This window comes from Saccopteryx bilineata, chromosome 4, assembly GCF_036850765.1.
Source record: "Saccopteryx bilineata isolate mSacBil1 chromosome 4, mSacBil1_pri_phased_curated, whole genome shotgun sequence".
Taxonomy (NCBI): domain Eukaryota; kingdom Metazoa; phylum Chordata; class Mammalia; order Chiroptera; family Emballonuridae; genus Saccopteryx; species Saccopteryx bilineata.
This window is the reverse complement of record NC_089493.1, coordinates 199,179,480-199,195,675: the sequence shown is the minus strand read 5'-3', so window position 1 is coordinate 199,195,675 and position 16,196 is coordinate 199,179,480. Positions and strand designations below refer to the sequence as shown.

The 16,196-nt window shown below is 48.0% G+C and overlaps 1 protein-coding gene across 6 annotated transcripts in view; it reads left to right on the top strand.

The window, feature by feature from the left end:
- Positions 1-1,469: 1,469 nt before the first annotated feature.
- The window catches only part of SUN1 (Sad1 and UNC84 domain containing 1), a 55,722-nt gene continuing 40,995 nt past the window's right edge, over positions 1,470-16,196 (top strand). For 2 of the 6 annotated variants that reach the window (XM_066273572.1, XM_066273567.1), the window contains exon 1: positions 1,869-1,945. The gene's annotated coding sequence lies outside the window, so the exon portion shown is untranslated. Of the gene's footprint in view, positions 1,609-1,867; positions 1,946-16,196 lie in introns of those variants that run through there. The other 4 variants (XM_066273569.1, XM_066273571.1, XM_066273568.1 and 1 more) reach the window with 4 other exon arrangements.

Below are 16,196 nucleotides of genomic sequence, written 5' to 3'. Positions count from 1 at the left end.
TAGCTACACGGGGCACAATCCCTAATCATGTAGAAAGTCCCTACCATTCTGTGGCTGATTTTATAGACCAAATCACATTCCGGACTCTAGAGGTATACCTTACTCTCATGACTTTAGGATGGGAGAGTGAGTCAGAGTGTAGGAAATCTTAATTAAGGTACATAAATATTCTTTTATAAAGGCTTTTAAGAAAAGAGAAGTGAAAAGAGATTCTTAGATAAGTTATATCTTCCTTGCTCTGTAGTTAAATTATGACTTATCTGTCCCAGTTGTCCTTGCAAGCCAGGAAGCTCCTGCATTCTTCTCCCTCCATTCTCCACAGAAAGGAAGGGGCAAGAAGCCTGACCTTTCCTCTTTAAAATGGCATTGCCAATACTAAGTTTTACAGTTCTTTGGCACCTTATCACACTTTAGGGTTCTCTATATGCAGTATCATGTCATCTACAAATAGTGACAGTTTTATTTCTTTCTCTCCAATTTGGATGCCTTTTAATTCTTCTTCTTGTCTGATTTCTGTGGCTCGGACTTCCTGTACTATGTCGAATAAGAGTGGTGAAAGCAGACATCTCTGTCTTGCTCCTGATTTAAGGGACACACTTTTAGCTTCTGCCCATTGAATACGGTGTCTGCTGGAGAGTTGTCCTATACGTCCTGTTCAACACCTGGCGCCTATGCAAAGGCGTATGTAAAACATACCCAGGAGGAGATAGTTCTGTGTGCTCCCGGAAGTACAGAGATGTATGGTTATGAACCTTGTGTAACCACTGCCATTGCTGTGAATAAAAGTGTCCTCATTAAAGTGGCTGTGCAGATGTCCTCTGGGGCAGATGTCCTTCTCCAGGACAGAGGCAGACAGACTCAGGATATATAATTTTTTTTTTTTTGAGAGAGACACAGACAGGAAGGGAGAGAGATGAGATCCCCTTGCTCAAACCAGCAACCTTTGGACTCAAGCAGGGACACCACGCCGTGTTCAAGCCAGATGAGTCCACACTCAAGCGGGCAACCTAGGGATTTTGAACCTGGGACCTCAGCGACACGATGGGCAGGCTGTTTTTTTTGTTTTGTTTTGTTTTTGTTTTTAATTGCCTTATTCCAGAGAGAGAGAGATTCATTTGTTGCTCTACTTAGTCGTGCATTCTTGGTTGCTTCCCTGATGTGCCCTGACCAGGGATGGAACTGCATCCCGTAGCGTTTCGGGAGGACGCTCTAACCCACTGAGCTGGCTGGCCGGTGGGACGGGACTCCGGCTTAAAGAAAGTACTGTTCTCCGGCCTGATCAGCTCCCTGACCTACGCGAGCCTGTTTCCTCCTTTGCAAAGTGTGGATAAACAGTATTTTCCTATCGACCTCCCAACGCAGTCAGGAATGGGAAGGGAGGCGTAGGTGTGGGTCAGCCATACCTCTGGGGCGGTGAGGTCAGCTGGAGCCAGCCGGCTGCCAGGGAGGGGCACCCCGCCGGGCAGCGCACACCTGGGGTGGGGCGGGTACGGCTCTGCGCGGCGCGGCGCGGGCTCCCGGGGAGCAAGGGGGCCTGGGCGGGCAGCGGGGACGAGGGCGACGATAGTCAGGGGACTGGACGAGAGGCGGACTGGCTGATACCCGCGGGTAAGTCGGGTCCTCGGGGGACACTGCCCGTCCCCTCGCCCCGCCCTCCGGCCCGCTGGTTTCTCTGGCTCTGACCCCGCACGTTTTCCCGCCCCGCCAGTCAGTCTCCGCTCGTGATTGGCCGGGGTTCTAAGTAGACCGCCTCCGCATTGGCTAAGGACTTCAGGTGGCGCGGTTGGGATTGATGAATATCAGCATTGCTCCCGCCCTCCGCCCCGGGCGCGGCGCGCAATTGGCTGGCGCCCGAACGGTCTTGCTCCCGGGGCCGGGCCTGGGCGGTGCGGAGTAGGCCTCGAGCAGCGGCGGCTACGGCGGCGGAGGCGACCGCGCGAGGCAGGTGAAGTCCTGGGCGGGGGTCGGGCCCGTTCCGGGTTCGGGTGCGGCCGGGTCGGGGGGTCAGGTGGTGGGGTGGGCCGGGGTGCGGCCCACGGCTGTGCGGGGCTGCGGGGAGGCGCCGCGCTGCGGGCCCCGCCTGGGCCGTCAACGGCCGCCGCCCCCACCTCAGCGCCCGCGGGGTCGCGGCCCGCGCGTGGCTGCTCCGCCGGACGCCCCACTCGGTCCTCCGTCCGTCGGTCTGTCCGCCCCTCCGCCCCGCGGCCTGCTGTGGCCGCGCCGGCCGTGCGCCCGCCACCCTTGCCCTTGCCCTGCGCGCGAACCTGCTCCACAGTCCGTGTCCGTGTCCGGCCTCCCGCGTGGTCCGTCCCCCGCCACCGCCGTCCGGGAGGCCGCGTCGCTGTCATCCGCGTGGGTCCCGGTTGCTCTCCCCACTCCCCGCGCCTTTCTGGCCTTGCGCCCCGGGAAACTTAGCAGCGCGTTCCGGTGTCACGGCTGCGGGAGCCGCCCGATTCCCCTCGTGCGTGGGTCAGCGCGGCCCCATCCCGGGCGCCGACCCGGGGTGCAGGTGGGGGCCCCTCGGTCCGCTGCGGGGAGCGCCCGGCCGGACGCACACTGTCCCCGCGCGCAGGAGACCCCGCGGCGCCCAGGCCGCGCGTCCTGCCCGCGCACCTGCACGTTTGGGTTTGTGCAGAAGTGCACACCGCGCGTGGGTCTGCCTCGCATCTCTTGATGGCGGATGCTGCTCCGTTGTAGGAGTGCGACCACCCGCTTCTCGTCCCCGCCTCTCGGCGGATGGTCTGGCTGTCTCCAGCCTGGGCTGCTGGGACCGCGCGCGGACGCCCGGCGCACGAAGAGTCTGTCTGGGCACCTGTGTGCCTCAGGCGCGTCCTGGGAGCGCGGTTGCGTGGCGGGTCATTCGGGGCTGACCGCGGCCGTGGACTGTGCGCGTCCCACCCGCCGTGCGGGGGCTCCGGTCTCGCGCATCCTCACCAGCACTTTGTTCATCGTTGTTTTGCTTTACGGGCTCTCCCAGTGCGTGTGGAGTAGGACTCGTTTCCAATTTCCATTTGTGCTTGCCTCTCAGCGAATGATGGTGAGCGACTTGGCTTGTGCGTGGTGGGTGCACGTTCTTTGCAGAAATGTCCATGCACGTCCTCTGCCCTGTTTAAACAGGCTGTCTTTTTGTTGAGTTTTAAGAGTTCTTTGTACCTTCTTGCTGCCAGCCCCTTACCAGATATGTGATTTTCACACGCGTGCTTCCATTCTTTGGGTTGCCTACTTAGGGGGAGCCCTCGGTCTCTCTCCCGACCCTTTCTCTCTCTCTCTCTCTCTCTCTCTCTCTGGAAATATGAGGTCAGCTGTGGGTTTAGTAAATGCCCTTTGTCAGGTGGAGGAAGTTCTCTTGTATTTTTAGTTTGTTCAATGTTTTTGTCATGAAAGTGTGGGATTTTGACAAGTGGTTTTTTCTTGCACTGGTTGAGATGATCACGTGGTTTTTGCCTAACTGCTTCTTCAGTTCCTGGTGTGGCTCGGTTCCATCCTGCATCCTCACGTTCAAATGTATGTAGGTGCCCTTATCTCGTCTTTGGAGATTCCATGCTGAAAATTGAATTATTTCTCAGTATGCCTCTTTGCAGGTTTATGATTCAATTTTTTTTCTGACCTAAGTCAGTTTTAATTGACTTACTTTTTGTTTTATAGCTTCCAAGTGTCTTACTATTGATTTTCTCCTCTTAAGAGTATATACTGGACACTGCTCACAAAAATTAGGGGGTATTTTATCGCTTCAAATTCATTTTGAAATATCCCCTAATTTATATATATATATATATTTATATATGCCTTTGAAGAAGCCCTATATGGGAGGGAGGATGGGAGAAAAGAGGGACAAATATACGGTGATAGAAAATGATTCGACTTTGGGTGATGGGCACACAACACAATCAACAGTTCAAATGGTATAGAGATGTTCACCTGAAACCTACGTACTCTATTGATCAGTGTAACCCCATTAAATTTAATTTTAAAAAGTTTGGGAGAGAGGGGAAGCTAGCTCTATGTTGAATGCACCGTTTTTTAACTGGAAATCCTTAGTGACCTATTTTCAGAGAATGTTTGTATTTGATGGAGTGTCTGCTCATAACCATTGTTCCCTGGTCCTGAACTTAGGATGATCAAATGGTCTTCGGAGTCTGCAAACAGCCAGTTTGAATTTGCTTGCAGGAAATGCCAGGCAACACTTTTGGTAGAAGAAGGATACAGGGTGAAGCCATGTGTTAGCATCACAGCTCCTCCCTTATTACCTAAACCTCTCAGGTTAGGGAGGGCCCAGGGAGTGCAGTACATTGATTTCATCAGCACTGCTAACTCAGGCCAAGTGGTCTGGTACACATGACAGAAGGGGATGCCCACGCCTGGGCTCACAGGGCAGGTGGGGACAGGACAGTGGTGATGGCCAAGCACAAGTGATGTCTGACCCGATTTGCCACTGTGAGTGTTGGAGGGGCAGCTGTGCCCCCTGCCACCTGCAGGAGGGCTGTAGTAGTATTTTGTTGATTGGAAGTACGCTTTCATTTTCTTCTTCCCCTCATTTTGTATACTTGGAACTCACTGCTATTTTGACTGCTTACTGGATTTGATTTTCAGATAAAGGAGACTAGACCAGACCTGTTGGGTCTGTGTTTGAAACTGTTTATTTCCGTTGGGCCAAAATAAACTTAGGATTGACAGTGGAAAAATACAGGAGATGATTGATACTTATCAAATGCTATTTACTATAACCGTACACTATAATTGACTCTATTAAGGAACTAACTCATTAGTTTTGCAGTTTGAATTCTATTTGTCATTAAGCACAATTACTAGCTAGGTGCTTTATTTTTCATTAAGTCACACAGGGACACTTGGTGAATGGTCACTGGCTTCAAATTTTAGTTTGGGAGACTATGTGACAGATACTTTTTTAAAATAGATCTTATTTATTTTAGAGAGAGGAGAGAGAAAAAAGGATGGGAGGAGCGGGAAGCATCAACTCAGTGTAGTTCCTTCTTGTCTGTGTCTTCAGTGGGCAAGCAAGCCTGAGCTTTCGCAGTGGCGACCTCAGCATTCTAGGTCAATGCTTTATCCACTGCGCCACCACAGGTCAGACGACAGATGCTTTTTTTCTTTAAAGAAATGTGTTTTTTTAAATTGTTGATTTTAGAGAGACAGAGAGAGGAAGGGAGAACAAGAGCAAGAGAGAGAGAGAGAGAAGTATTCATTTATTGTTTCACTTTGCTGTGCATTCATTGGTCACTTCCAGTATGTTCCCTGACCAGGTATCAAAACTACAATCTTGGATTTTTTTTTTTCTTTTTCTTCTTCTTCTTTTCCCAAGTGAGAGGAGGGGAGATACAGAGACAGACTCCCACAGGCACCGTGACCGGGGTCCACAGGGCCGATGCTCTGCCCATCTGGGGCCATGCTTTCAACGGAGCTATTTTTAGCACCTGAGGCAGAGACTCCAGGGAGTCGTCTTTAGCACCCAGAGCCCATGCACTGGAACCAATCAAGCCATGGCTGTGAGAGGAGAAGAGAGAGAGAGATGGATAGAGGGGAAGGGGTAGAGAAGCATATGGCTACTTCTCCTGTGTGCCCTGACTGTGAGTCAAACCCAGGACATTCACACGCTGGGGCAACTCTTGACCACTGACCCAACCATCCAGGGCCCATCCTTGGTTTTTTGAAGACAACGCTCCATCCGACTGAGCCAATTGGCCAGGGCCAGGTCAGATGCTTTCTGCTGTCTGTGCCAGGAACCCTGTAGGTTCAGTGTGTGGAAGTGACCAACAGTGGCTCAGTGATGGGCAGTGGACCGAGGCCTGCTTGCTTGGTCTTAGTCATTCTAGTTTCTTTGTTTGATTTTTAATTAACATAAATTGGCAGATGTGAGCTCCATTTAGAATATGAAAAACGTCAGTTGAATGATTTCTTGACTCACTACTTGAGACTACAAGCCCTTTTATCCTGAGATGTACCCACTTTGGGCCTGGCACTTTGCATTCAGGAGGACAGGGTTTTACAGGGATTTTAGAGAAATGGTGTGGGTTAACTGCTTACATTTATAGTCTGAGTACAGTCCTGTAACTACCGTGCCTAGTTACAATTCTCAGTTATACTTGGAAATGAAGCGGGGGTGACACAGCTGCTCTGCTTAGGTGAGGCAAGAGAAGTGCTTAGAATGCTCTGGAAGGACTGAGGGAACCCAGATATGCGTGGCCCTCGCTGCTCCTCATGAGTCCATTTGGCACTCTGGGCATGTTTTCTGGGTGTGGTCAGACAGGGAGCAGAGTGGTGAGAACTCAACAGTCCTTTCAACTGAAGAGGAACGGAAGCAACGTGCAGAGCAGCGGACCTTGTGCTGCGACCAGCAGGGTTAGTGCTTGGCCTGGGAGAGTCCAGGGTCTACGTCCGCAAGAGATGGCGAGGCCAGGGGCGCAGCAGGGAAGAGGGCGAGGCCTTGGAGGAGGGCACTGCGGGCCTGAAGGGTGCGGGGACACTGTTGTGTGTGTGTCTGTGTCCTGAAAGGCCCTTCACAGTGGCAAGCACAAAATAAACCGTTGACTCTGGGCTTTTGCTGAAGCACTGTGATGAGTATCACTGAGAGGAACTGGATTCTTACTGAAAAGATCTGGAGCACTTCTCATTGGGAGGTATAAGCATGTGATCATGTCTCTTCACGTAGAACTAATTATTTTCCCTGAAACTCAGAGCTCTTTTGTTAGGTAAACAAATGTATCTAGCCTCCACTTCTTCCTGCTGTTTCATCATTTCCAAAAAAAGAAATGTCACATCTCAGCGAGAAACTGTCTTTCAGTACAGAGTTGCTGCTGAAAATAACTGACTTCTATCTTTTTATTCTATTATTTATTTTGAATTAATTTTACTGTTATAGTTGTCACAGCATTCCACCCTGTGCGGGGCTGCAAGGAGCAGGTTAGGTGCATCAGCTGATAGCACCCCCAGTGCTGGAGGTGAGGTGCCCTGTATACTGCAGGAGCAGCCGGGTGGGACCCCAGCCCGTGCGTCTGGCAGCCCCACACTGCCTCTCATTGGACACCAACATTTTCTCCTTTTTGAGAGTAATATTTATTGGGTAAATTATTTAACTACAGCTAATACTCTTAAAAAAAATTCAAACAGTCCAGAGGGGATAAGTGAAAAGGAGAAGTCCCATTCTCTGTAATTTACCATTAAATTTAGTGTAGTATTTTTCTGGATTTTTAAAAAACATACTCAGGTATACGTACAGCATCATAGCACCCTATGAAGTTTTTTCAGACGTTTTCAAGTTATAGACATTGATTCCTGATTCGCTATTTTAAATAATCAGTTCATTTTTTAAAATTCTCACTTAGTATAAGTCATAGTTTCTTTTTTAATAAACATTGTTTTGCTTCTTGAAAATTAAAATACGGGCCAACTCCTGTTTTTGTTGTAGAAGTAATTGCGTGAACCATGGTCCTTGAGAAATAATTGTGTCTGACCCAATTTGTGATTTTTAAAATCTATAGGCAGAAGTAACTAGGGTTTTTTTAGTCTCTACATTATTTGGTTTTAACAGAATTAAGATTCTGAGCAGAGAAATTATGTTAAGATTTAGTACTAATTTTTAAAGGGGCACCTTTTAATTTTAGTTTTAAAAGTTAGTTTTCTTTACAATGGACGTAGTCATAAAATGCCTGAACAGGCACAGCTGCCCTTTGAGAGCAAGTGTGTGTGTGTGTGTGTGTCTGTGTGTCTGTCTGTGTGTGTGTGTCTGTGTGTCTGTGTCTGTGTGTATGTGTCTGTGTTGTGTCCCCACCCCACCCTCCTTCTCTCTGGAAGGCCCTTGAGGGGACTGCCCAGCCAGCAGAGGGGCCCTGTGCTGTCAGCTCAGACGCCCCTCCCCTCTCCTGGGCACTTGTGGCAGATGGTGTGCCTGGAGCTGTGCCCAGAGCTGGGAGAAGGGTCCTATCTGTCACTGTCTCCTTGGATTGCTGTTCTCTGCACAGGTTGCAGGTAAACAAGAGCCACAGGTCCGATGGTGGGTTCAGGTGTAGCATGCCCTTTGAATGGGGGTGGGGTGGTTGACCTGAGGTGTCTGATGGGACAGCTGCGTCTGTCACCCTGTTTCAGCTGGGCTCGCATTTGGTCTCAGTCCACCCTGCCCCTGACGTGTAACATGCTGATCTCTGCAGAGTCTGCAGTGTAGACAGTGCCTGTGGAGCAGGTCCCAAGTGCTTTCTGTGCTGTTGAGTGAAGTCAGCTACCTGCTGGAGACGGTGTGTGGTTCACAGTGAGGAGAGGACATGCTGCCCACACCCCCAGCTCTCCTCCAGAGCGCGTTTCCCGAGAGAGCAGGGGGTGCTGGTTGTGTGTCAGAACCCTGCAGTCTTCCGAGAGAGCAGGGGGTGCTGGTTGCGTGTCAGAACCCTGCAGTCTTCCGAGAGAGCAGGGGGTGCTGGTTGCGTGTCAGAACCGTGCAGTCTTCCGAGAGAGCAGGGTGTGCTGGTTGCGTGTCAGAACCCTGCAGTCTTCCGAGAGAGCAGGGGGTGCTGGTTGCGTGTCAGAACCCTGCAGTCTTCCGAGAGAGCAGGGGGTGCTGGTTGCGTGTCAGAACCGTGCAGTCTTCCGAGAGAGCAGGGGGTGCTGGTTGTGTGTCAGAACCGTGCAGTCTTCTGTTCTTTGGTTTTCCCGCTTGCTTGTAGCTCTGTTCTCAATGCTGTGTGACTTGCGGTGTTTGCGCTCTTTCAGGAATGTGTTTTAGCCAGTACAACATTCCAGATAGTAAGGATCCGCCTGGCCTGTGGTGGCACAGTGGATGTAGTGTCCACCTGGAGTGCTGAGGTCGCCGGTTTGAGGCCCCCTGCTTGCCTGGCGTCAGGGCACATATGAATGCTTCTTACCCCCCCCCCAAAATCAATAAATAAAATCTTAAAAATAAGTAAATAAGTAGTAAAGATTCAAAATATGTGTGGTAGTAGAACTAAAGCCCGTGTTTACAAAAGCATTCAAGAACAGAAACTGAGCTTTGTGTTTTCTTCTCTCCCACATGATGTGAGATTATAGAATGCACTGCAAAGGTTAGAGGATAGTCAAGGGGAAACTGGTGTAATTTAAGAAGAATGTTAACTCTAGTTTTAAAGCCCTGCTAGGATGTGCATGTTTGTAAGGATGGTTAATTCCTTAAGTTAGTAACCAGTTTGCAACCTAAATGGAACCTGTCCTTTGGCCTGTGCTGCTGGCCTGCATGTCCCCTGCTAGTCACAGCGAGGTAAGGAGACCCTGGATGAGCTAGACGGTGGTGCTTTCTTCTCTGCTTGTACCGCACTCTTGGCCTGCTATCTCCTGGGGGGGGGGAGCGGGGAGGTGCTTTTTCTCTCTTAGATCTGGCAGCTCAACATTGAAAGCTGTCTGTCCTCTCATGGGGGCAGTGGAGGCTCTCTGTGGTCCCCCCATGCCCCCCATATGCTCACCTGCCTGGCTGGGAGAGGCCTGCCCGGGGGCTCTGCCCCTGGGCCATGGGCCGGACTGTGCCCGCCTCCTTTCTGCAGCTGGTGCAGGGTGTTTGGTGGCACTCACCCTCTTCCCCCTGCAGTCCTGGGCACTCACTGGAACGTGGCCTGTGACAAGGTCATACCAGTGACAAAACTTTAGGGGGAAGGGGGGAGTGGCCTGGAAGGGATCAGAAAAAGGAGGACAGGGAGTCTGGACAGGGCCCCCCTTTCTCGCATCGATTTGCAAAATGCTAACTTTGGATTCTTTCCAGGATTTTCTGATGCTGTTGAAAACGTTCTCAGTTCACTTTCACTTACTGCTTCAGTACTGTTCAGATGTTGGACGCAATCAGATCTCCCCTGAGCCTCAGGCTGAGGCGGGTGGAGGCCAGAGCCTTTGGGCCAGGATACAAATAGGAAGGCTCTAGTGTTACACATGGGCTTTAATTAGCAGTTATGTAAAGGGAGACTGCAGCCAGCATTTTGAAAATGCTTTGCATTTATGTTTAGTTTTCAGTAGAACCAGCTCAGATAGGCTTCTGAGAGCAGGCTGGACTGGCCTTCTGACCTGCTGGCTCTGCGTCCAGCTGGCCCAGCTGCCCGGCAGACTCTGTCTTTTGTTTAGGCGGTGGTGAGTGACTCTGCTATCTCAGGGGTCACTAACTCAGAGGAAAGATACCTGTTTATTTTAATTTAAATCATAGTCTATATAACTTTATTCCACAAAATTAAAGCTGATTTCAAAGGGTATGTTTGTCATTTATCAGGCCTGGCCTTCCATGCATTATTTCATGCGATCCTTTTTTTTAAACTTTATGTTATCCTATAATTTTATTTTATTTAATCACATTTTAAGAGGGAACTAAAGGTGAAAGTATTCTGAATCCATATCCTGATCTGATCAGGTGGAAGAATGGAGGGAGAACAGAGATAGCAGGGTTGATGGAGGAGAAGGACCCTGTGTGGAGAGAAGTAGCAAAATACATTCTAGTAACAGTAGCGATCACAGTATCTAACCCTGAGTCCTCTGTACCCACCTGCCTCCACGGGGCTGTCAGCAGGGGTCTGGGAGAGGGCTTCTCCTGGCTGTGCAGAGCAGAGCGGCCAGGACAGCACTGAGCAAGCCTCGCTGCGAACTGGATACGTTTCACTGGAGAGCACGGCCTGAAATGCCTGGGACTGTGGGAGCAAAGCCAGCAAGCATGGGAAGAAGCGAGGCCACCTGACCACACCCCTGTGCTGTGGTAGCTGCTGTGTGTGACCATGGTGATCGGGGCTCTCTCATCTCCCTTTCCCCCAGCCTCCTGTCTGTCTGTCTGTCTGTCTCCACTGCTGCTCCCTTTGTAGCTCCTCTTGTAAGCTCGTGCTGAAATTTACCTGTCTGTCACCAGCTGTGTCTCCCCCTTTCACCGTAGGGTTGTTTAGCTGGTCGCTGCTGTTACCTCTCAGGCCCAGTAGTGGTACTCGGTTCTTTGATAGAATTTTATCTCAGACAAGAAGTTAAATTTCTTTTTAAACCGTGGCGTAAGGCCTACACTGGACCTGGCTGGTGGGGATGCACAGCTTCGTCTGCGTCTCGCTGGCTGGAAGAACCAGGTTGAAAATGTCTCACAGCAGGTCCTGCCCCCTGATAGCTTTGGAAGATGTTTGTTGTGCATCAGAAATGAGCCAGTGTCTCTCTCTTGGGTGGCTAGAAACGCGGGAACATACTGATGTGACTTTTAAAAATAAAGGCCACCGTTCACGCTCTCGTGTATGTCCTCCTCCCCAGGCCAGGCCCTAAGTCACAGCCAGACCTGCTTCCCTCTCAGCGCCCTGCGTCCCAGTGTTAGGATGGAGTCGACGGGCGGCTGGTGGGGCAGAGCTGGCATTGGAGCCCAGTGGTGGGGCTCTGTCCCTGTTCTCTGGATGTGCTGATGCCTCTGTCAGTCATGGTCTTTAAACTAAATGCCATCACTTGCCTGTAAACCAGTCGCAGAAACGCCCAGTTCACTGAGGACATAACTACATGCAGTTGTGGCGGAGCTGTTAGGCGTTCACTGGGGTTTAATGATTGTCAGTGATGCAGGTGTTCTGAGATATTAAAGTGAAAGATCATGTTGGGAATAAAGTTAAGGAGTTTGGGTTTTGTTAGTCAGTGAGTAACCAAAAGAAAATTAAAAAATAGGTCAGTTATCCACTCCAGAGGATGACCCACGACAGGACACTGATGTTGCTTCATGTAGCATGTGTGGTTGCTTAGTGAGTTACTACTAAGCAGTGCAGGCAGAAGCCTGGTTGACTGCTCCTCGGTGTGGCTCTGGTTCCCCAGGAAGACTCCCACCTGGCCTGGCTGAGCCTCGGGGCTGGGCTGCTGCCCTGCTGTAAGGGAGGAGCCAGTCTGGCTGCAGGGTGGCCGCACCTTCTGGGATCCGTTCTCTGAATCAGCCCGGAAGGTGGCCTAGAGTAGACAGGGGCAGGGCCACCGAACCAGTCCTGAGTCAGTGAAGTTATGTGCAGAGAGAGGTGAAGTGTGATGGAGCGCCAGGTAAGAATGAATCATGCGTGTTGAATGCATGTTAGTGGGCTAGGTCCTGGGGAGGAGCTAAAGAATGTTAGAATAGTTTTGTAAATGCAGTTTTGTGGTATTTGTTGAAATTAATAGGCATGGCAAAATTTTTATATATAAACAATGTTTTTTGTGGGCACTTAATTTTTTAAAGAATGTTTGGACTGTTTCAAAGAAAGTGATATGTATTGAAGTACATTTGTCTCAGCTTATAGAAGTCAGTCATTCATTTTGTTTCAGTTTAAAAATTCAATGTATTTAAACTAAAAAGACTAAACAGTTCACCCATTCCTCCCACCCCCCACATCTCATCTCTAGCAACCACCAGTCAGTCTCTAATATTTTTTGTTAAAAATTTTTTTAAATTCATTTTAGAGAGAAGAGAGAGAAGGAGAGAGACAGAGAGAGATAGAGAGAAGGGGGGAGGAGCAGGAAGCATCAACTCCCATATGTACCTTGACCAGGCAAGCCCAGGGTTTCAAACTGGCAACCTCAGTGTTTCCAGGTTGACGCTTTATCCACTGCGCCATCACAGGTCAGGCTATTTAAAAAAAATTTTTAATTATTTTTTATGAGAGATCATATGGTACTTGTCTTTCTCTGTCTGACTTATGTCACTTAGCATAATGCCCTAGTGGTCTATCCATGTGTCACAAATTGTAAGATTTTTATCTATTTTTAAAATTTTTTAATTTATGTAAGATTTTATTTATTGATTTTAGAGGGGAGAGAGAGATAGAGGAGGGGCTGAGAGGAGTGGGAAGCATCATCGACTCATAGCTGCCTCTCTCTCGTATGTGCCTTGACTGAGCAAGCCCAGGGTTTTGAACAGGTGACTTTGGCATTCCAGGTCCAACACTTTATCTACTGCACAACCTCAGATTAGGCAAAAAAAGATTTTATTTATTGACTAGCTGTACCCAGCCACGCGTTGCTGTGGCTGAGTCTGGTTAAATGGAAAAGAAAGAAGAGAGAAAGCGCACGTTTTTAATATGTTTAATTCCACAATGCTTGTGGGTATACAATATTTTTGGTTGTTTCGTTGTCTGTGCAGATACAGAGATTGTCTGGTTTGCCGACTCTAGAACACGCAACATATAATTGTCCATGTGAGAAGCAATCCGTGTGTAGATCTAAACCGCACAATTCTGAAGATTGGCCCTGAGCTTTGTTGATGGTGATGGCAAACGCCAGTCGAATTGGGAACTGCAATGTCTTAAATTGAAATGGCATATCCGTTGAATCATAGGAATGCGAGGAATGAGGACATCTTCACCTTTGAAAGGTCCTGTCAAGATTGTTGCTCATTAATTTATTTACTGCAAGCCACGTGCCGTTGCAAAGCTTTGGCTGGTTGATATTTTGCAACATGATAATTGGCACTCCAATTTTCAATTGCAGTACATGCGGTGGCATCCCTGGCAGATCAAGTGAATTCAAAAATTCTGTTGGATAATTAACCATTTCATCTGCTTCCACAATGTCACATACAAGTGTCGATGGACTTGTATGTGACTGCCTCACTTTGAATGTTAGACTGAATAATATTAAGTTTGTAGACATCTTTGTTGGCAGCAAGAATAGCTCATTCACTCAGCCAATCGTGATTCTTATAATTGGTTTGAATATTGGGAAATACTTTTTCAACCAATTCTTCTTTTAACGTCACTAAATTGCAGAAGTTATGAGGCAATGAAATTCGTCCTGAGATCAGATCAACCAGCACCTTTCCATTCCCAATTTCCAGCAATTGATGTGAGAATATCTCAGCTGATCAATTGTTTTGCAGCTGGACACGCATATTTGTAGTTAATTTTAACGTCTTTACGTGTCCCCACAAAGTAGAGTATTTCAGGCCAGCATTTCATCCGCTGGTGTCAATCAAGGCATTACAGGTAATGTTTGCCTGAAATCTCCTGCAAGCAATATTAATGCATTCCCAAGTGGTCTGATGTTTCCACACAAATCTTGCAATGATCCATCAAGAGCCTGGAGTGATTTTTTGTGCGCCATTGTGCATTTATCCCAAACAATAAGTTTGCATTTCTGCAATACTTTTCCCATGCCGGATGGGAGTTTCAGTAATTGCATGTTCAATGGCAATTTCAAAGCGGAATGAGCAGTTCTTCCACCTGGTAGCAATGTCGCAGCTATTCCAGACGACGCAAGAGCTAAAGCTATGTCGGGTTGGGAACCTATGGCTTCTGAGCCCAGTGTGGCTCTTTTCATGGCTGCATCTGGCTCGCAGACAAATCTTTAATAAAAAATAATAATGTTAAAAATATAAAACATTCTCGCCTGACCAGGCGGTGGCGCAGTGGATAGAGCGTCGGACTGGGATGCAGAGGACCTGGGTTCGAGACCCCGAGGTCGCCAGCTTGAGTGCGGGCTCATCTGGTTTGAGGAAAAAGCCCACCAGCTTGAACCCAAGGTCGCTGGCTCCAGCATGGGGTTACTCAGTCTGCTGAAGGCCCGCTGTCAAGGCACATGTGAGAAAGCAATCAATGAACAACTAAGGTGTTGCAACACGCAATGAAAAACTAATGATTGATGCTTCTCATCTCTCTCTGTTCCTGTCTGTCTGTCCCTGTCAATCCCTCTCTCTGACTCACTCTCTGTCTCTGTAATAAATAAATAAATAAATAAAAATTAAACAAAAACAAAAACAAAAACAAAAAAACAAAACATTCTCATGTATTACAATCCATTCATTTCCTACCACTCATGTTCATGGTTGCGAATGGCTGGAGCCAATCACAGCTGTCCTCTGGGACAACACCAAATTTTTATTGGATAATGCCTCACGTACACAGGTCGTTGTATGGCTCTCATGGGATTACATTTTAAAATATGTGGCATTCATGGCTCTCTCAGCCAAAAAGATTCCCGACCCCTGGGCTGTGTCATTTTGGGGTCGAATTGCTGCCAGAATCAATCTAATTAGGAAGGTTTTACCAGTTCCTCCTGGCACATCTAAGAAGATTTCTCCAACCCCACTACCAACAGTTTGCATTATTTGATCGTAAATGCCTTTTTACTCAAGCACTAGCTTAGGAATATTTGATTGCACATACGACAAAAGATTACCCATGTTGTAATTTTGTTCACGATGCAAGTCTACATTGAATAAAGCAGCAGCAGATCGATTCGGTGATGGCGTTCCCAGGTGATTGAGAACTTTGTTCACGATTTCTAAGCACAAATCTTCAATCATTATCAACACTTCATTGTAGATTTCTGCTGTGAAATCCATGTTCATATTGAATTTTCCTCGCGTATTCGACGGAAAATATCTTCAGCCATGTGCGATTTATATTTCTCCCATAACATTGAAATGGAATTGTAAAATATTTAGTATAGTGTGTGTTGCTTTTATGTCCAATAGATGGTGCTGTTTTTCAAAAGCATGTTTTTACCTGTCACGGGTGTGACATCTATATAATAGTAGGTATATAAAAACACGTGCATCTTCAAATGCAACATTGTGTCAAAATTTCAAAGCAATTGGTGAAGAACTTTCAGAGATTTAAGATTTTGAACAAACGAGCATTTACATTTTTATTTATCTAGATTTTAGCAAGGGAGGGAGCGAGACAGAGAGACAGGAACATCAGTCTGTTCCTGTATGTGCCCTGCCTGGGGATCAAACTGGCAACCTCCGTGTTTCGGGATGATGCTTCTATCCCAGGGGTAGTCAACCTTTTTATACCTACTGCCCACTTTTATATCTCTGTTAGTAGTAAAATTTTCTAACCGCCCACCAGTTCCACAGTAATGGTGATTTATAAAGTAGGGAAATTACTTTATAAAATTTATAAAGAAGAATTACAGCAAGTTAAAGCATATAATAATAATTACTTACCAAGTACTTTGTCGTATTTTCGCTTTTTGGCAGAATGAATCTTTATAAAACAACTTACTATAGTTAAATCTATCTTTTTATTTATACTTTGGTTGCTCTGCTCCTGCCACCATGAAAGCTGGAGTGCCCACTAGTGGGCGGTAGGGACCAGGTTGACGACTACTGCTCTAACCAATCAACTATCTGGCCAGGGCAGGTTTCATTCATTTTCATTGCTGTGTGATACTCCATTGTATAGCTGCAGCCCAGCTTCTTTATCCACTCATCTGTTGTTGGACGCATCCATGTCTTGGCTATTGTATATAACCCTGCAGTGAACATGAGG